The sequence below is a fragment of the Falco peregrinus genome, chromosome 1, assembly GCF_023634155.1.
Source record: "Falco peregrinus isolate bFalPer1 chromosome 1, bFalPer1.pri, whole genome shotgun sequence".
Classification (NCBI taxonomy): Eukaryota; Metazoa; Chordata; class Aves; order Falconiformes; family Falconidae; genus Falco; species Falco peregrinus.
The window spans coordinates 114,372,604-114,388,518 of NC_073721.1; positions in this window are offsets into that span (position 1 = coordinate 114,372,604).

The following is a 15,915-nucleotide window of genomic DNA, read 5'->3' on the forward strand; positions in this document are numbered from 1 at the left end:
ATTTCTAATGAAACTTAATTATCAAAAGATGCAATACTCCTTTTATATAGCAGTTGCATTAATTAGACCTTCTCCTGGATATAATCATTCTGAGCACTTCAGTGCTTTCAGTTTGATAATTCATTACATTCAGGCAGATATTGTGGACTTGTGTTAGCATAGTTATGCACATTTTACCTTGTCACGTAGAAGTTTCAAATTTTACCCTTTCAGCACTTTTGAACATCTGCCTGAAAAAAAAAGAATTAGGAAGTTTGACATGTTGAGTTTTTGGATTATCTGGTCTTTGTCCAGAGACTATCTGAAAATTTCCATTTCTGTGCCTGGTTGCAAGAAATTAATTAAAGTCCCTCCTTTCATTATGTCTGAGTGTTGGGGAAGCCCTGTTGAATAGGGCTTGGGAAAGGACAGATTCAGGCCACCTAAAAGACAGTTATTGCAGAAATATATCCCCATGTGATTTACACCTTGAGTCTTTGGGGGACAGCGGTACTTTTGGCCATCAGGAAGTGGTATCTGTGATACTTCTGTACCTTCTACCATATATCCAAAATACTACTTGGGTTGGGGTTTTTTTTTTTTTTCATTTTTTTTCTCTCCGATGAGTACAAGAACTTAGCTCAGAGGTGGGTTCATTGTGGAGCTATGAAATTGCACAATTCCATTTCAGAGCCATGGACAAAACATGCTCACACCTTCCTTCCAAATAACTTGTAGATATTAATGTAACGAATAGGCAGTTAAGTTTAAAGATTTTCACCCAGTAATTTAGTGACATGAACCGCAAGTCTAGAATAACGACCTGCTATATAATTTATACTAATGTTTTAAGTCCTATTCATTATTATTTTTTACTGACTTTATAGATTAATTTATAAGAAAAGGATTTGAATATGAATGTGTATTAGGCTAGAACCTGGACGAGGAAAATCCTTCCCTTTTTACTTCTAGAAGGACTCCTACTAAAATATTAGTCTGCTCAGGGTATTGTATACAAATGTCATTTGCACTGAATATGGCTGCAATATTTTGCCACTTATGAAGCATCGGAAATACAACAGGCAACTAAGCATGTATTGATCCACTGCCTAACCTTTAGAGACAACCTTAATATAAGCATAAAATGGCTTAAAGCATAATACAATTGTCAGCTTGTTTTTCTCAAAGTGCTGAAGCATTATGAAGTAGTACATATATGGAGTTCTGGGAAGAAAAGAGCTGTAGTTAATATAACCTTTAACTGTGATAATAGGTACACTTGATACTGTGCTATAGGAGAACAATAGAAAAGAAATATAAATTAGCCTGTAGTTCTTCACAACTGCAAGAGTTTTGAATGCTTAGTGTCCTATTTTCCAAGAATAACTAGAATGTGGTTAAAAAATTTAAAACTTCGCTATCATTTGGTAATATAGTGCAGGAGTTTTGAAAGAAACATTAAAAAAAACCCAATGTATCAAACTCCCAGTAAAAATTCAATACCATTTCAATAACCCTTTGATTTCAATGAAACTGCACTGGACTCTAATGGTTCAGTTCCTTGTGATCAGTAAAACTTGGTGAATTTACAAAAGTAAGTTTTAGTGTTTGTCACTTATGAAAAAAATGCAGTGTTTAGTATTTGATGACAGGTTTATATTCCCCATTATGGAAATTGTCTTTGACTTTAGGTTAAAATACTTCTATATTATGACAGAATTACATTGACGCAGGTGGCAGAGAGGGAACTATTGATTGCTATATACTTGTTTCAGCAAGATTTTCTGAGGTCTAATAAATCAATTTTACATAATTTACTGGTCTTGTCTACTGGGTTGCATAGAATTTTACATCTAGTTTGTGACCCACACCTGACAATTATGTGAAATATCACTTATTACAGGAGCTGCTGTGATGGGACAAGTGTCTGAGGTTTGATGTGAGACAAAAAGATCTTTGAACTATCAAACAGCAGCTTTGATGAAAAGCATGGGGAAGGATTAGAGTCTGTGAAAACTTTTCATCAAAAGACAGACTAGGACCAGACAGTCAGGAGCAAAAGGATTTTTTATTTTTTTTTAGAGACATTGTTCCAATAGGACTCAAGGGATGTCTTTAATAATTTTGATAAAAGAACCTTTCACAACTTGCTGTGGTGATATAATGGCTCTGAGTGCCATCAGACTTTGAGATCTGTACAATATGTCCTATACAATACCAAGGTTTAAGAACAACCAGTGTCTGAAATGTCTAAGTAGCAAAAGGGAGAACTTTGATAAGACAGGAAAGAACACTCCACAAGATTTCCTAGTACTGTTGAAAGGCAGCCATTGTCTGCCAGCTGCTAGCTGACTTGAACAAAGCAAAATAATACATTATCTCCCAGCTACAGGCCCTCAGGTTTCTGTGTGTCAACACTATGTGTTAAATAGGAAAAGATCCTGGTTTCTGAGACTGTAGGCAGAGAAGACAGAGGTGCACGCTTTCATGAAGAAAGGCAAGGACACCCTTATGAGACTTTTTGACAACAAAGTGTAAGTTACTACTGATTGATTCTTCAGCTGTCCACTATGGTGGAACCGATCTCATTTGATTAAGATAATAGTTCTGTTCTCTGTCATTGGCAGGCATGGTAAAGCTGTTAAAGAAATTTAGAATAAACCCATACTATTTCCAAAGCATATTATTAAAACTATCGATTTGACATTGGCATGGCTTGTGAGGAGGGCCCGTGTGTCCTAGTTATCCAGAGAACAATGCCCTGACCATGTTATAACCCTAAGTAAGGGTCTGCCACAGACAAATCAACAACTAGAGACGAGATGAAAATTAGACTGCTGGCTGTCAAAACTAACAGCTGAGCAACAGGTGAGCAACCCATTCCTGGAAAATGCTATGTTATGATATCTGCTCCTGCAAGCAACTTGGTAGTTATAGTGGAGCCTTGTTCAGGCTTTTCAAGGAGCATTTGGCAGTGCAGGAGATGCCTGCAATCTATCTGATGCTTTTCCGTTGTTCCTTCACCTGGTCACTCATCACTGCTCTTATTATTATAAAACGCACAGCGCTTGAGTTAAAGTGTGCAAAAGAAAAAGTCTCTTGTGCCTTCAGCAAGCTTCATGCAACCCCTGTTGTGAACAGTATTTGATTATTAAGAACAAGGATCATTAGAGATAGAATTTATGATCTCTGGTTGTTCTAGTAAAGATATTTTCTAGTAAGCTTTTGCTTTTTTTCAAGGGTGTTTCACATTTTTTCTGTTTTCAGCTGAAGAGGATAGCTAATGCTTATGTCTCTGCTGTGAACATGCTGTGCTCAAGTAGGCATGGAGATGAAACATTAATTTGCAGAAGAATTTTATGAAGTGGTCACTTTTTCCATGGAAGCATTTTCAATTTTGTTTTGTAAAATTTAAAAGCAATTTTTTTTTCCCCCCTGAATTGTAAACATTTTGGAAAGCAGGAACATGGCATACTGCTCTACTACTGAATGGCTTTCAGTTGTCATGTTTCGTGCATTCTATGCATCGTAACAGTGAAAGGCGAGAAAACATTGATATCTGCTGATGTTACTACATCTGATCTCTAGTTTGGAAAGTTTCTCAAAAGCTTTAATGGCTTTAGAATCTCTTGTGGATTTATGCTAGACCATAGCAGTAGAACTAGGTATGTAAATCTGGCTTCTATAAAGATGAGGATAAGATTATCTTTTTCTAATGTTGTTTTGAAGCATCTGTTGCTACTAATCAGCCTGTCAGGATGCAGAGTGACTGAAAGACAGTAATTAAAAAATGTGATTCTGAATATTAGCATGCAAAAAAAAAATAATGAATGTATTTATCTCTAATGGCATTACCAGGCAGACCAGATAAAGTAAAATAAACAAAATATGTCATGTACTTCACAGTACAACACATTAATGCTGGGGGCAAATGAGCTTTGATGCAGAAAATATTGCTGTGGTATATTGTCGCTTTCCTAGCCAACAAAAAATAGGAGACTAATTCAAGATCCTATGGGAGTCTAATAAGCATCAGGAATCTTCTCATATCCATTCCAGATGGTTTAGACTTTCCTTGGAACTGAATGTCCCATGTAAACTTAGCTCCCTGTTTATTTTCAGTTAATAACAGTTGCAAAGGTGAAAAGAAGATTAATCTAGCAGAAAAAGCATGAGGACAAGATGTCTGTCTTGTAGAACAGTTAATACTGAAAGATACAATTCCAGTGTATGAGCATAAGGGATATGACTACAAATAAGAGTTTGATTTACTGCGTGTATTCAAACATGTGATGGCATGCAAAGAAAAAGAATCTTTCCTGGTAAGAAAAGGCTTGGTTTCCTTTCAAAAGGTGGGGAAAACAAATAATTAAAATATACATATATACATTTTTTTTCCTGACTAAAAGGAAAAATCCTGACTGGACTTCAGAACTTTGTTCCATATTTTTTCCAGTTCTTGATCTCAAATAGATCTTTCATCTTTCACTCCAAGACCTTTATGAACAGAGTTTGATAATCACGTGGATTTTTTTTTGTCGTAACTGCTAGTAATTGAGATTTAGGATGAAATCATTGAACTTAACATAGCAGGCAATACTAGACATTATGTACCAGTAAAGAAATGCGGGTACCAATAAAGAAACTTTATACCATCCTTACAGGTGAAAAAGGGATCTTATCTATGTTTTCCTGCACACTGTGCCTATGGTAAATGTGGTCTAATGTTACTTTTTTCTTTTACGACGAGTATGCCTTTTTTCTTCAATAATCCATCTCAACACATGATTCAAAGTATGTTCTACTGTTGGTTATATCTATGGGTTTGAGTTTGCATAACTCCTTTTACAACAATGTGTCTTGTCCATAGGCTAGTTGAACTTTTGCTGCACAAAACCCCCATCAAACAACAGAAGAACTACCAAAACAACCACAACACAAGTCCTTAATTTCACACAGTCATTCTCTTTATCCTGTTCAAGGTTTCCCTTCCTCTGACAGAGCAGCAACTGGAACTGAATGAGGTACAGCATGCCATATTACTGCATTGGAGCAATGCCAAATGTGTCATCTTCTCAGTTTTCTTCCTCTTCCCTCTCAAATATTAGGCATCAAAACGTTTAAAACTTCATATGAAACATTGTTACTTGTTTTGAGTTCTCTATATCCATCTCACTTTTCCTTCAATTACATTTTTAAGGAAGAGTAAAAACCTGTCTTTCTGAGTATTTTGGGTTTTGTTGGGTTTTGGGGTTGGGGGGTTTTTTCGTGCCTTTATGAATTTATTTAAACACTGCTGGCAATGTTACTTATTTACACCACTAGATATCAAGTGAAAATTCCAAAGTTTGAAAGCTGATGATGAATAAAAGATACTATCAATTATGGCTAAATATTGGAATTAAAGATACATTTGCTTTTTGCATGAGTAAATAAGGCCTCGTTTGGTTCAGGTACAATTATAGCTTCCTCAATATTTTTTCCCAAAGGCTTAAAACTGCAGATTTAGAGCAAATAAATGGAGAGTTGCATTCAGCTTCAATTCTAGCTATGAAAATATCAAAAAGGCACTTCACTGGTGTGAAGGAGAGGTCTATAGGAAGATGTACTTCCCTAATATCATGGATATTGTGAGAAAATATTGCCGCAGAGTTGAGTGAGAACATAAGGCTTTCCTGTTGCAAAAGTAAGCACATCATATCCTTAATAAAGGTACTGGAAAAACCTGTTTTGGTTAAAATAGGAGCAAGATAAAATCTGGTTAGAATTTTGTATTGCTTTTTACTTTCTTTTTAAAATTAAATACTGTCAAGATGTCTTAGTCTAGTTTGACAGCCTATTGTGAGGCAAAAACCGTACTGCATTTTTAAAAACATTTTTGAGACCTTGTGGGGGTTTTTTCCCCAGTGTTTTGTGCAAAATTGAGTGGGAAAGTTTTGTTCTCCAAGAAGTATTTTTGTTGTAATTGTCCTGAGAAGCATCCAGTGAAGTCTGACAGGGTTTTGCTGTTGACTGCACTTAATATAATCACCACCCCATAATAATCAGTCCTTTGATATTCTTTAATAATAACCTAACAGTATAGTTGTTGTGGACAACTCTGTTGCTTACCAGCTCTGTGTCTTGTGCACAAGCATCAGTCTACACAAAAATAATTATTTTAGTGAGTCATTGTTTTAGGCCCAAAGATATTATGCCCACTTGGCAAAAACATATTGCTATTAATACGTGAAACCTGGGCTGAAATATGATTTAAGCCAGTTTGCAATGATTGTTTTGTTCTTCTTGTTTGTCTTTAAAAGGAATTTAATTCTAAAGAGGTATTGGAGGCTGGGGATTTAAAATAGAACTGAAAGAACTTGTTCCCTAATTAATTTTAAAAAGTCCTGATGTAGCTTCTTTTGTACAGTTAATTTTGAATGCACAATTGGCCCTACTTTACAGTCTGGATTTATTACCTGGTATTTTCACTACTGAGGGATTATTAAACTGAAGATTGTTTGGGAAGTGTGTTGTCTAAGCATGACTCTTGATGGCTGTATTTGATCCACATGGTGCTCTGTCATCTTGTAAGAGATAATAGGTGGGTTCAAGTGTCTATCCAGTTTGTTCTCAATAGAAGCAATTCCTTTTGTTCAGTGGTTTAGATCTAGCTATCCCAGTTTTGTCTCTGCTGCTGTTTGGGGTTTACAAAGGCAGTTTCTCTCCATGGTATGTGAACCTTAAGAGCTGCAAGGAAGACACAAAAATTCTATTTGGTGAAACCAAAGAGAGTTCTGTGGCACCAGAACTAGGAAAGTCAGATTTATTTCTTGACCTTTCTTGTGTTTCATGAACTGTGAGCAAGTTGGATTTATGTAAGGAGGCTTCATCACATGTTCATTAGACATGTTCCGATGTCTAATAAGTTAGAGTGGTTTGTGGGGTTCTTTTTCAGTTACAGCATTTCTGTCTTCTATCTTGCTGCATGTTTTAGAAAACTTGTAGGACTGAAAATATTTTTAAAATTTTCTTCCCTTTCTCTCTTGATTCTTTTTTTTTAGTGCAAAATTACTTGAGAAGAAAGCACACAAATAAAAATGTGTGACTGTATAATCCTTATTTCTGGAGTAAATGGCATTAGCAATGTATGTGCCATTCTTTGATTTCCACACTTACCTATGCATGTACTAGGTAAAACTATCAATGTTTCTCCATTTCAGTATCCTACTTGGTTACATAGAAAAGATGCGATGCATCAATTTTCTTCTAATAACCTAGCAGAATCGTGATTATTAAAGGGAAGGCAATTGTTTCTCTTCATTAAACTTCTAAGTGCTTACTTTAAAGTAATCAGGAGACCATATGCTTTATAGTCTTGCATAGCTAATGCATAACCATTTCTGCATTTTCTGTAACGTCAAAGCTCAAAATTATACTGAAGGGTTAGAACATATCTGTGGTCATATGGTGACTTCAGAAATGGCTGTTAAGGAGCTGTTAATTAAATTCTTAGTTTTGCTAGAGCCATGTTTTAAACTTTAAACAGAGGTTAATGTAGATGTCTGGCTGCTACAAGAACCTGTAAAAAATACATCACTGAACGTAACCTGAAGTTAAATCTCAGAGCTGAAAAGTTTTAAATATTCTTTTACGTTTCTTTTATCCACTGGAAATGGATTTGAAGCCAGTAACAGCTATGAGTGTCTTTTTCTCAAAGGGAGTTCAGAATGTGAACCTCTTTTACTTGCTAGTCTGAAAATCTTCTTTCTAATTTCAACCAAAACTAAAGAAAACTATCTAGGCTTATATAGAAAGGCTTCGGGTTTATTGGGTTTTATTTCTTTTCTCAGAAAGCCATTTAAAGTAATTCAGTAGAGGGGGGGAAAAGATACTATTGTGAATTCAACTGGAAATGGACTTCATTCCTAAGGGTAACAAAAAACCTTTTGTATTTATTTGTGTGTTTATTTCTTTGTGTTTCTATTAATTATTTGTGTATTTATTTCTTATCACACCTTATTTATTAAAGTATTTTATTTCTTATCACATGTTCTTCCTGATGAATTTTATGGTTTCTTCCATTCACAATGCATGATAATGACTGAATGTTTGGCAATGTTTTCTTGTGCATCAGTAACTCCCTGATTTTAGGAACTGTCTGCTGCTAAGGGAGAGGACTAAGGAATTAGCTTGAGCATGAGACTTCTTGATTGCCTGTGCTGTAGTAATGTTAGTCTGTCCCTTGGCTTTGTTTTGGAAAGCTTCGTCCAGGACAGAGGGATAGTGTGATAAATAAATGTCCTCCAGAATCCAAGCCTTGTTTTCTCTATTATGCCAACAGTTTTTACATCTTTCACATGTTCTTATATTTGTTTCAAAGCATGCAGTAAACCCTTTAGTTTTGTGTAGTTTTATGCATAAGAACATACTGTTTTGAAGGCTCCAGTACAGCACTTACATTGCTTCATACATTCATAACTGGAAAAAAAAGATCAGAGACTAATTACCATGTAGTATGTGGCCAAAGTCTCTGCTTTGGACAGTTTCTGCCTTGATAAATCAGTTAAGCTGTTGTAGCTACATTTTGTCATGTTACTGCAAAATGGATGGCTGAGTAAATGAAAGGGTTTGGAATGCTGTAGAAAAATTATTAGTTTAATGAAATAGCACGATGAAACTGCAAATAGGAAGTAGTTATAGTGAAATATGTATTGCAATGGAATGACCAGTGCAAAAAGAATAGAAAACGTTTGGACTTGGTGGATAAAACCAGATTGTGGCACAAACTACAGCCTTAGTTTTCACAGTATTTTAATTCTGAAATATTAATAATGGCAATGCTTTGCAGATGAGGTGAAGCATAAAATATCTCATATGACAGGCTGAAGGAAGACTGTTACTCTAGGATTCACGTTGTACATAGGTACTACTAGTTATTGCTAATCAATTAGAATAACATGTGTTTGCTATTAATTCTAAAATATGTTTAGAATTTTTCCTTGCTCTCAGGAGCAATCATAACACTTCTAAATCCCACTGAATTTACGTGATATTTCATTAGAATTTCATTAGACTTGCTCAGAATACTGAAATGAACCCCTGTAAGCCACACATTGTAAGTTCTAAAAAGGCTTGGTGAATAAATGTCACACTTCAGTTTATTTTTTAACTTTTCAAACTGTGGACTAATATATAAATAGTCATTGGACTCGCAAAGGCTCCACTGCAGTAATATTCATTAAGGGTTTTTACTCTGATCCAAGTCAAGTCTGTGGTATTTTGTTTGAAAGACTATGGTGTCACAGAAACACCATGCTAATTAATCAGCCTCTTCAGAAGCCAAATACTGAAGCAACGTTTTGGATTGGTTTAATCTCCTGTTGCTCTATTCATGCTGTGTCCCTGTGCTCATTTCTACAGAGAACTCCTTGAATTCTCAGAGGAGAATTGGGAATTTAATAATTTAATAATAATAAAAAAAATACAGAAACAGATTCTTGTTAGCAGACTTCAAACAGAAAACTCAATAAATGGTTTGAAAAGTAAGTAGGTCCAATGTTATGCTTTAAGCTGCTCACAAATTGATGATCTATAGCTTGACAACTTTAAAGAACATCGCAAGCTTGGGCTTTCAATAGTTTATAATACTTGGAGACTATTCCTGCATGTCAATACTGCATACTGCGTCATTGCCCTTTTTCAAAAAATATGATGGGCTGGGATTGGTGTGTTTGTTTCTTTGTCTTATTTTTTAACAATTACATGCACTCAGATCCTGTTGTTAGCAGTAGTAGCTAAATTGCAGAGCCTTGACAGCCTTAAACTCGAGCTCTTCCGTAGGTCTTTTGAGGATAAGCACAGTTTCCAAAGAGCACAGAGAGCCCAGAAGAAAATACTCACTAGGGAGTATGTCATCTTTGTGTAGTCTGCCTAAACTTCCTTGTCCTGTGAATTGCAAGCCTCACTAGCTCATGCCAATGTTTTGTACTACCATGCTGTATGAAAACCTTTTAACCCTGTAAAGATGTAGTTCTCCAAAACAATTTATCTTTTGTTGGGTTGTGATACAGTTCCCATGGCACTTCTCAGAAATGATTGATGATAAGTGACTGTGGTGGGTTGACCTTGGCTGGGTGCCAGGTGCCCACCAAGCTGCTCTATCACTCCCCTCCTCAGCAGAACAGGTTGGGGGGAGAACATAAGATAGGGAAAAAAACTTGTGAGTCAAGATGAAGGCAGTTTAATGAAGTAATAGCAAAAGTGATGCCTCTGTAAGAACAGGAAAACAAAAAGATGTTATTCCTCACTTCCCATCAGCAGGTGACAGTTGGCCACTTCCTGGGAGCAGGGCTTGAGTACATCTAGTGGTTGCTCTGGAAGACAGATGTTGTAAATAACAAGTGCCCCCCTTCCTCCTCCTTTCTCTTAGCTTTTATGTCTGAGCAGACGTCATGTGGAATGGAATATCCCCTTGGTCAGCGTGGGTCAGCTGTCCCGGCTGTGTCCCCTCCCAAGATCCTGTCCACCCCCAGCCTGTGTGGGGGTGGTGGTGGGAATGCTGGAGAGGCAGCCTTGGTGCTGGGCCAGCGCTGCTCAGCAGCAGCAACACGCTGGTGTGTTCCCACCACCTTTCTGGCTACCAACATAAAGCACAGGGCTACAGGGGCTGCTGTGGGGCTCAGCCAGACCCAGTACAATGACTCTTAAATTTAAGACTTTCAACAGGCTTTTGTATTTGCTAGGTGACGTTCTCCTGTTATGACAAAAAGTTCTAGTGTGTAGCTGGAACTGAGAATAAGGAGCTGTCATTCCTTGATACAGTTTAAAGTGGCTGTTAAAAAAACCCAACCAATCAAAAAAATGTTGAGATTCTTACACTTGTTATTTTAAACAGGATGCTTACCAGCCATGAAGGAAAACACATGGTATAGTCAATAATTTACTGGCAACCTGGTTAATAACAGTAAGCAAGCAATAATAAACCACAGCCAGTATATTTTAGGAACCTGTATATATCCCTCTTGAAGTGGTCTCCTTGTATGATTTACATAGTGTTAGAGAAATATTTTCTGTATACATAATCTTATTTACTCACACCATGCATACCTCCTCATAGATGCAGACTCTGGCCATATATCCCAGCATCTAAGCAAAGGTGTTTTAACTGGATTATGGTCCCAGCATCTTGGGGGTTTGACCAAGGATTGCCCTATGAGTGAAGGGGCCCTCAGAAAATTAGTTCCTGAGCTACGCAGTAAACTGTTTTTTACTGTAACCTTTCTCTGGGGCGTGGGTTTAGCAGGTGAGCTCTGTTTCAAAGACTTAATTGATACTTATAACATGCTTTGAGATCCTTAGGTGAAGTAATATAATGGATTGATAAAACTTCTGTAGTATGAATTTGTCTTCTTTGCATTATTCATGTAAGAAGGAAGACAAGACCAGTGAATATAGTTTCATTTGTATTTATACATCTGAGCTGGTGAAACTTCATTTGAAAACATTTCACTTCACATCAAACAGAAAAAGATCTATTTGCAGCTGCTTTAGTATTCATTCAGTAGCTGGATCTAATCCTTTTGCAAAATTTAATTATGTACTTTCTGAAATGGAAGTAAGTGGCAATTTTCTTAATGGAGTTAGCACCATACTTAATATTATAATAATGTTGATTTATACTCTTCTCATGTCTCTCTTGAACTATTGTTTAACACTGAAAAATATCTTCTAACATTTGCTGGAATGAAAAATCACGAATATAAATACAAATATGCACATAGGTGTTAGAAGGTGCAGTTTCTGAATAGCTATTTTGGTCTGTAATTACTTGCCAAGTGTCTTTCAGTGGCTGCTAAATGGAGAATGAAATTCAACTCCATCTACATGTCATTACAAGGTAAGGATAAGTTTATAAAGCATTGAGTGAGATGCTAATCAGCTCTTCTAAAACTGAAGAGGAATTAAATGATTGAAATCCAATGGGGAGGTATTTTCAGCTCTAATCAGGCAGTTTAATGGAGTTGTGCACATTGTGCCAAATGTACCCTTTTTTGCAGCTGAGTTGACTCATCTTGATTTTGACCAGCAATTATTTAAAGAATAAAGAGTTGTTATGAAGACCTTTTCAATTCTTGGACGAATAAGTTCGTAACTACTCTAGTGGTATGCTGAGGCTGCATGAAGTATTGGAACTTGCATTACTCATTGAAGGATCAATATGCAAACATCAACTGTCCTTCAAAGACTAATGTTTCATTAGAGATTCCTGTTCTACTGTAGACTATGGAGGAATGCCATAAAGGCACTAAATTAAATTAACCAAGCAACAGGGTAAAAATATCATTTAAAAATACTATATTAAGAGAAAGTGAGTTAGTATCAATGCATCAAATTAATTGTTAAGCTAAATTATACTTAAAATACCAGCAGAGACTTACAGTTTCTCAGAAATCATTTTGAAACTTACTAAGCAGGGTTCTATCAATCTTGATGCCAAATGATACGTACAGATTCCACTCAAGTAGACTCGGAGAAAGCTTTTAGTAAAAGGTGGTACTTGAAAAAAAGTCCTAATGGCAGTATTAATTGGAATAACGCCAATAATTTCTGCCCACACAATTGGTGGTTAATTTTCTCTCCACCTCTATGCTTTCAATGGCTCTAGAATGACTCCACCTCTTCCTAAAGCAGCGTTTAATAACTGAGTAAGACCATAGGAGTCTATTGGCTTTTAGCTTTTGTATAGCACCAGGGTCTTCCATAATACATAAGCTGTTCTTTGTGCATGAATAAATTTTCTGTGTGTGCCATCTGCTGGATCCTGCACAGAGTGCAGTGTTAAAGATCTTTTCAGTTATGTTTGTACCTAAAGTTATCTGTAACTAAAGAGATGATAGCGAAAATATGAACAGCACAACATCATCTCACTTTATGAAAGCAGTAGATTCTTTTTGAGTGACTGTAGTTCACAATATGTAATTCTGTAAAAGAGAATTCTGGATTATTTTTTTTAATGCATTGATGCATTGGAATGGAATTATTGTTACGGCAGTGTAGATTTGTGGAACTGAATGTTTATATTGTAAAATTAAAGATCTGTGTTTGAAAACATTGAACGTACAGCACTATGCAAAACCAGCATTTATATAAATAGATATCATAAAGTTTAAGGCTTACAATAATGGCAGATAGGTAAAGTTGTTTTGAGCCCTAACAATCTTAGCCTCTCAAGTCCTGAGTAACTGCCACTTTAAAATGAGTAAGTCAGCAGCAAATTCCAATCTTAGATAAGCGAACAATTTATTTCACTATAGATCAGAGCAGATTTGGCCCAACATATTAACTGTTTTCCTCTATCCAAGAGTAATACATTTCTTTCTGCTATAAACTTTCAATTGGGATTTTCTTTCAAAGTTAAAAATTAAGTTTAATGAGATATTAACTGAGGCTGTAACACTGGATTGTTTTGGAGAATGCAGAAAGTGAATAATCTAATAAAGTGAGAATTGTTTATTAATGTTTAAAAATTACTACTAAAGCTTGTAAAATTCTAGGAAAAATGTTTTCACTGTCTTATGTAATGAAACTCAGGTGTCTCGTGATCAGGTTGCTGTCTGAAAAATCTATCCATTTGCAGCTGTGTTAGAGAGCTCTTGTGATTTGTTGTTTTTTTGTGTGCGTGCCATTTACTACCATCCAATTTTCTGTCAGCCAAATTCAAGGATTATCACTCTGAAGGCTTTCATTTGAAAGTGAAGTTAAATTAGTTATACATTACACATTAGTTATATATGTATATATAAATATACAAACTGAATTTGTCATGCCATCATGATATGAGTAGGAAGAGAGATGAAATTTACTTTGAACTATGTAGATTATTTCTTTGCTTTGTTTCATGTGTTACTTAGGCACTTTTCTCACAGATAGCTGAGCCCTTTGTGCCATCAAGCCAAGCTTTTTTGTTACGTTCACAAATCCCTGGTGTCCTAAGAATCACCAAAACCTACTTCTTCTCCCTTCTTAAGCAGCTTCGATAAAATGCATTCCTAGGCAAGCAGTCTTGTATGAACTTATATTACTTAACCTATTTCTGCTTCTTCTATTATTAAAAATATATTTGCAATCGTATATCCTCCAAAATCAGTGGGAAATTTGATTTTAGAACTTTCCAAATTTCCTCTAATACTTTAATCAGTTCATGCATGCATACACATTCATATGTTAAAATGCTTTTCTGTGATTCTTATACTGGGGAGACATGATGAAACATGATTTAAAACTTGGTTTTGTGCATACAACTTTTATTTGATGATTATTTTCTAACAACATCCCATAATCACAGTGACTTATAGAACATAGTCAAGCTTGGTCTATGTTGATGTATTGAGCATTAATGGAATAGTCACTTGATGACAGTAGACTTGATGTGGTTTTAAAAGTCACTTAAATTTTTACAGTACCTGGTAATAAAACCATTTAAAACTAGAGCTCTGTTTTGTACAGTGGCATGTATACACTGAAAAGATCTGAACTGTATATATCAGCATGCCAAGCTTTGAAACAATGCTTCACCAACTGCATTTCTCAAACATATGAAATGGACCTTATCGTGCAGATATTCATGCAAATAGACCACTGCATAACAGCTATAATAAAGATACAAAAAATGGGGCTCAGATTAATTTACAGGTCTGTTGTCCAAAAGTGGAAAAAAACTAAGTACTGTAGAAATTTGAGGACTGGAAACACTGTGCAAAGTATGTCAGAAAGAATATTATTAAAATACAATGGGAAATAATTCTGCAGGTTTGCTTACAAAAAGTAAAAAATTTAAACTGCTTCATTTCTTCCATAGAATAATTATAGTACTCAAGTTTCTGAAATCCCAGCCTACAAATTCAATAATATGTAATACATTACAGAAATCAGAGCAGCATGCATTTTTATATATGTACATGATTTCATACAATTATTTCAAAATTTGAATGATAAAAATAATTTATTAATTCCATCCTTGCGAAAAATTTTACTTGGGGAGAGACCTATAATTACGAGATGGAAAGTCTTGGAGTAAAATATCCCTATAAAAATGTTTTTGTGTGTGAAATAAGTGAAGATGCATACCCTGTATAAAATAGTAGCTTATTCCCAAGAAAAAAGACCCTTCAGGGGATTTCTTAAAGTTCTTATACAAATGTGAAATGCTTGTCCACTGAAACACCCTTTTTGGTGGTTTATGATACAGAATGAGTAAGAATGGAATTTAGTCAAGTTTTTTTTGGGGTGGTGGTGTTTTTTTCTTCGTTGTCCCAAGAGCTCTAACAATTTTCTAGCTTAAAGGCTATGGATGATGTAGGAACAGAGGTTACATTAGGTATTCCAAAGATTCATAGCACTGTTTCACTTCATGACTTAAAAAATAGAAGTCCTAGAATCATAGAATCACTTAGTTTGGAAAAGAATGTTAAGATCACCGAGTCTAACCGTTAAATCCTATTTCTACATATCTTAAAATGCCCAGTTTTGTCTGTATTTAGACGTATTACAGGATTGTACTTCACTATTGTCATTTTTGGGTACCATGCAAATGTTAGGGAGAAAGCATTAAAAGTAACAGCTACAACAAATCATTCTGCTTTCAAATTTGATTTTTCTTTTTTTTTAAAAAAAAAAATTAGTTTAGAAAATTTACATGCTATTTTGTGAAATGATCTAAATGTGCATCTCTTCATTACCAGTCCCACCCCGACCTAATTGATTACCTTTGGCTGGAACATGTATTTATTTGTTGAGTTTATGCAGGGTTTTTTTTTCTATCTTCCTTTGCTGGACCTTGAGAGCAGTGTCTTAGGGAACAGATTAATTAAATAATTTTAATTAGATTTTCTAAGGACATAGACAATTTTTTCTTATAGTTTAACTGACTTGCAAGAAAAAGGTTAATAGAAAGCC